Source organism: Arvicola amphibius, chromosome 5 (genome assembly GCF_903992535.2).
Source record: "Arvicola amphibius chromosome 5, mArvAmp1.2, whole genome shotgun sequence".
In the NCBI taxonomy this organism is placed as follows: domain Eukaryota; kingdom Metazoa; phylum Chordata; class Mammalia; order Rodentia; family Cricetidae; genus Arvicola; species Arvicola amphibius.
The window spans coordinates 46687765-46693977 of record NC_052051.1 but is presented as its reverse complement, the minus strand read 5'-3'; positions in this window follow the sequence as shown (position 1 = coordinate 46693977).

Here is a 6213-nt window from a genome sequence, read left to right as displayed (position 1 = left end):
TGTCAACGTCTAGTTTCTTATCTGTGATATATACATAATTTCAACTATTAGGTCTGAGGTGGGGAGGGAATTGTTTTTATAGCATATTTATAAATATAAAATTGCTTTCTGTATATCGTAGACACAATCCCTACATTCCTATCGGGGTTATTAAGTTATTCCAGGTTGTTCCAGAACAACTAGGCGTGACCTGTGTGGTTTACCGATTTTATGAAGCTTTAGATTTGCACTGAAATCATAAGAGAATTACCTGAGATGTTGTTTCCGAGAATACTAGCCCACCAGGCTAGCAAGTCTTCAAATGGTAGTGTGTAAGAAATCCAGAGCTTTTCTACCCTAGAGGTAGGTGTATAGATTTGTAGTTTGTCATAAGGATCTGATCTGCCCAATTCATACATGATGGATGTTGATGGATGGCAACAACTGCTCTGCTGCTGGGCCATGTTGTGTGTCTCTGGAACAGTATGTGAGGGTGGGGTGGGCACCTATTCGTAGAAAAGCCCCTGGTTCTTAGAAACAGCAGAGATACTGGCTCAGGTGGGCATGTGACCACACTGTTTATTCATGAGTTGTTCATGTTTTAAATGTAAAATGTGTTAGAAAGAATGAAAATATACTAATGTATTATTAGTATCAGCTCTTCAAGTGATTAGTCCCCCTATGTCTGAATCACTGTTGATTTTATACAAACAACTTTTGTTTTCTTTCACTGTCAGAGACGGAACCTAGCGCCTCAGCATACCAGGCAAGAGCTGCCACTGAGCTCCACTTTGCAGCCCTTCGCTATGGATTTAAGTATCTTTAAGGATATTAAGGCTGGAAGGAATATATAAACTTGCATTTCATTAATGTACTTTGGATGTAACTGGCCCCATAATCTCGTGGTGGAGTGACACTGTTTGGAGGCGTGGCTTTGCTGGAGTGGGAGTGGCCTTGTTGGAGGAAGTGGGGCTTCCGATGCTCAAGATACTGTCCCCACGTGTCAGTCGATTTCCTGTTGCTTGCACGATGTGGACTCTCAGCTCTCTTCAGTGCCGTGTCTGCCTGCATGCCGCCATGCTCCCCGTCATGGTGATGATGGACTGAACCTCTGAAACTGTAAGCAAGCCCCCTCAATTAAATGGTTTTTTTTTTTTTTATAAGAGTTGCCATGGTCATGATGTCTCTTTACTGCAATAAGAAAATCATAACAATGGCAGTATCTTGTCAAAGAGGTTTTATCCATAATAATTTATTATAAAAAAATAAACACATAGAGGCCGATTTTTTTTTTTTTTTTTTTTTTTTTTTTTTTTTTTTTTGGTTTTTCGAGACAGGGTTTCTCTGCAGCTTTTTTTTTTTTTTTTTTTGTTAGAGCCTTTCCTGGAACTAGCTCTTATAGACCAGGCTGGCCTCGAACTCACAGAGATCCGCCTGCCTCTGCCTCCCGAGTGCTGGGATTAAAGGCGTGCGCCACCACCGCCCGGCTTTAGAGGCCTAATTTTTAAACAGTAACAGTTTTTCCCTGGATCTCCATTGCCATCGTGCCTTGGCGTTGTCAGTGATGCCCTGTCTTATTTTGCATGCTTTTAAAGTCAACACAAAGGAGAGCATGGTCACCCACTCAGGAAGAGGGTGTCACGTGCCTCCATTTTAGTTTTTCCTCCAGGTGCTTAAGAGGGAAGTTAATATAGAAGAGTTTTTTTTAAAAAAAAAAAACAAAAACAAAAACAAAAAACAGTATACTGCCTTGTAAATAAAAATAGAGGTCAAGAAGTAGTCATTTGTATATTGACTTGACAAAATTTAAAAGTTTTACATTGCTTATGCTACACATGATGCCCCAGCCACCTCACTCAGAAAGGGACTCAGCATAGATCCAAGGTTAGGATTCCACAGGGCTTCGGTGCTTGCATAAGGCAAGGCCTTTGGTGGCCTGTGCCCAAGGTATCTAGACTTGGTGATGTGTTTGCTATCAGATCCACTAGCACCATCTGTCGGGGCTGAAATCTTGGTTATACCTACTCAGGATAAAGTGTTTTGTTTTGTGATTATTTTATTTCCCAAAATTGTATGTCAGATTTTTGGGAAATTCTTCTATTTCACCTTGGAAAGTTTATATATACCAATTTAACAACTGCATTGCTAATCTGTTCAGAGAATACAGCAAGGGTGTGCTTTGCTGAATTGAATAACTATAACATTAAGAGCTAACAAATCACTTGGGAAAAAGCAGATGATGCTGTTTTTTTGTTTTTTGTTGTTTTTTTTTTTTAATTTACTAGTAAAATTTCTAACTGACATTCTCAGCAGTGGCACTGTTGCAAGTTTCTGTAGTATTTTTTCTGTATTATCTGAATTTAAAAGCATGTCTAGTGGTGTGCATCTGGAAGTGTGTTGTTTTGCTCTAATTTCAGCATTTCAAGGCAAGGGAGCCTTGTGTATATACAAGAGTTTATAAATGGGGATCATCCCAAGGCTTCCTAAAAAGGGAACACTGTCCTTCAGCAAATCCTTTGTTCAGGGAAATTATGCCTTATCTAACTACAGACTAGCAGCGTAAGGCCCTATTTCCAGCTGTTTTCATTCTGGGAACCCTCTTAAATTCAGGTGTGTGCATTCTTCTGATGTTGTGATGTCACCTACAGAGTTTGCACTGGGCAGCTGTCTAAAAAGACATAATGGCATGTTAAGGTTGATGGTTTTGTTTGAGCGGCATTCATAGTTACCCTGGTAATCGAGGTTTATTTTGGGGTTAAGCCCATTAAATCTCGGGACCCAGAAAGATTTGCTATGGCCAGCAAAAACTGGCTAACTGGATCTGAGGGTAAACAGAATAAATCAACGTTACCGCTACATGTTCTTAATTCCTTTGCATGAAGAAACAGTGAGGAAAAGGTGATCTCCAATGAGGTTTCTAGTTTTTACAGACATAATTGGAAAATCCCATAGGCAAGGAAAGTGATAATATACATATCAAAATCACAAAAAAAGGGCAGATAGAACCTGACAAAGCGACATTCTGGAACAAGTGACACCACCCAGGAAAGAGCCTGCACCCAAGGGAAAATACCTGACATTCCAAACCATTAGATAAAGCTACTAAATGTCCCTGAACCTGGACTTTACTCACACCCTGACCTGTCTGTCTAGTAAGAGCAGGGCATGCTGCCTTCCTGCTCAGTGCCTGTCTTCTATAAAAATTTCTATGTGGTCTGTTAGATAATTCTGTGGGATTGACTCTATGTAAACTTGACTGTTAGAACTAAGGGTGAATGTTATCGCTCTAAGGTCTCATGGTGTGGGGAAATGGAAAGGTCATTCATTCTATTGCCTATGCAGGAGAAGTTACACGGATGAGGTGTTTTGGGAATGAATCCCATTTTGAAGGGAGAATCATGGCTTCACGAAGCTTTTACAGACATGACAACTATAATGGTCTGTCCTGTCCCTTTAAGAGACAAGCCCTGCCCACTCCCTCCCCTGTCATCCACTTCCAGCCTAAGCTCCTTCCTTTTCCATCTCTCTCCCGAAGAGGTAGCTTCTCTTCTCTTCTCCCCTGCTCCTCCCTCTCTGTTTCTCTCTCCTCTCTCTCCCTCTCCCTCTCCCTCTCCCTCTCCCTCTCCCTCTCCCTCTCCCTCTCCCTCTCCCTCTCCCTCTCTCTCTCTCTCTCTCTCTCTCTCTCTCTCTCTCTCTCTCTCTCTCTCTCTCTCTCTGTGTGTGTGTGTCTTTCTCCTTGTCTGCCTTCTCTCTCCCTCTCCTCTTTCCTCTTCCCTTCCATAACCCACTAAATAAATACCCACTTTCTCTGCATGGCATGCCTTTCTGTCTCTGTCTCTCCATGCCTTGGCTCCTCGTTGGACGGGCTGACCTGCCAAGGTCTCTCACTAGCCATGTGACTGCCTGCCTGGGACCCACTGTCCCTCAAGGCTCATGGGCCCCTCAGGGAATGGTGCCATTTTATTTTTACCATTACAACAATGACTTTTTCAAAAGACAAGTGTTCCTGCAGCTCTGCAAAATGGGTTATTCCATGTGGACATGTTCGTATATACTTCCTGTGGATTAGTCTATTGGTTTGTCAGCTGTACATTTACTGTATAGTCTTGTGTGCTCCAACACCCTGGGATGCATGCAACACATGGGTTGTAGGTTGACTATGCCTAGAATATGTGAATCTGACAGGTTGCTAGAAAATCAACTGCAGGAACTTATTGGGGTCAAAATGGGATCTCATTGAAGCAGGAGATGCTCAGCAACCCTTCGTGGTCAGGGAACATGACAGTAAGATGGTTTCTGGTTTCTCTCTTAGTCTGTTCACTGATCAAGTGCTCATTGCCTTATGGGAATCTACAAGATTACTAGATTTAATTGTTGAGCAATCAATCTAATCACCAGAAACTGCTTCATTGAGAGCCAGCATAGTCTAGTCTTGGTGCCTCTTCTGTATGAACAGTGTCATTCAGGCTTTAAATGAGTATCACATGCCACATCTACAAGATGCAAATTCATTTGCTCAAGAATGATGGAGGGACTGGGGAGTTGGCCCAATACTTGCTGTACAGGCATGGGAACTTGAGTTCAGATCCACAGCTCCCATAAGAAAAACAAGGCACAGTGGCACACACCTATAATCCTAGCACCAGGAAGAACGAGGCAGAAGGATCCCTGGAGTTCACTGGTCAGCTGGCTTGTTGAGTTGGTGTAATTGCTGTGTCATATTCAGAACACACGTTCAATGCCCCGCCATATTTTCCCCATGCTTGGTTCCCATAGTCCTACCCCATCTTGTTTGATGTTCCTTGGGCCTCAGAGAAGATGACACAGATGTTCCCCTTAGGACCAAGCACTCATTTCCAATACTTTAGCTAGTTATGAGTCCCTGCTCTGACCATTGCCCATTGCTGAAATAGGCCTCTCTAACCACAGCTAAGAACTGCACTAGTCTATGGGTGCAAACACAAATAAGGCAGCTTAGCTACAAGTAGGCAAAACAGCAGTAGCATGTTCACTACAGGACCTGTGACCCACATAGACAGGACCTGTGACCCACATAGACATAAAACTTTTGACCAGGTTTGCAAGGCCAGGCACATATTCCATCCCGTGGAACAGTCCTCAAATCCTGACAGGAAATAGTTGGTCACTCCCAGAACATTGGTGTCACTATCGCAGCAGGTGACCATTTCCGGGACGTAGGATCTACAGGTGGGTGACTTTCCTCCTACTGCCTAGCCTCGGCCCTTCACTCACTTTGCCCACACACCAAGCCACCCCACAGGACTCCTGTTACACAGGTAACAGGGTTTATTCTTCTGCCTTAAACAGCTACAAGTGAGGTAGGAAATAAAAACAAAAATACAAGAAAATCTACAAAACCAAAATATGGGTTGTTTGAGAAGTTTAATAAAATTAATGAATCACTGGCCATAATAATGGAAGGGGGAACAGTACACAGATGAACTGTATAGAAACTGAGAGACGTGATACAATTATATAATTGACAGAAAAAGAGAGTAGTGCAGAAGTATTATCCACAACATCATTCCAATAAGCTCAATGCGAGTTTTACTCAGAATAGTTAAAATTGGAAGGAACCCAAATGACTAGCCATCAGTGAGCAGATAAGTAAGGTGTGGTACCCCATACAATGGAAATGGCAGGAAGAAATGAAGTACCAACATAAATGGACTTTAAAAATCTATGCTAAGCAATGTAAGCCAGTCACAAAGAACTGCTTATATTATCCTATTTATAGAAAGTGTCCAGTCTAGGAAAATCTTTTTAAAAAGAGGTTGAGGAGGGAGAGGGATGAAAGAGATATCTTGATAGAGAGAGACACTATGGGTGGGTTAGGAAGAAACCTGGTGCTAGGGAAACTCCCAGGAACCCACAAGGACGGCCCCAGCTAAGACTCCTAGCAATAGTAGAGAGGGTGCCTGAACTGGCCTTCCCCTGTAATCAGACTGGTGAATACCCCAACTGTCATCATAGAATCTTCATCCAGCCACTGATGGAACCAGATGCAGAGATCCACACCAAGCACCAGGCAGACTTTGTTGACTTCCCGTGGGAGCCCTTACCCCTGAGGAGGAGTGGGTGAGGGATGGACTGGGGAGAGGCACGGGGGATTGTGGATGGAATGTAAAATGAAACTTAAAACATTAATTAAAATAAATACAGAAAGTAATTAACAGCTACTAGGCTAGGGCAAAAGAAAAGACTACTAAAGGG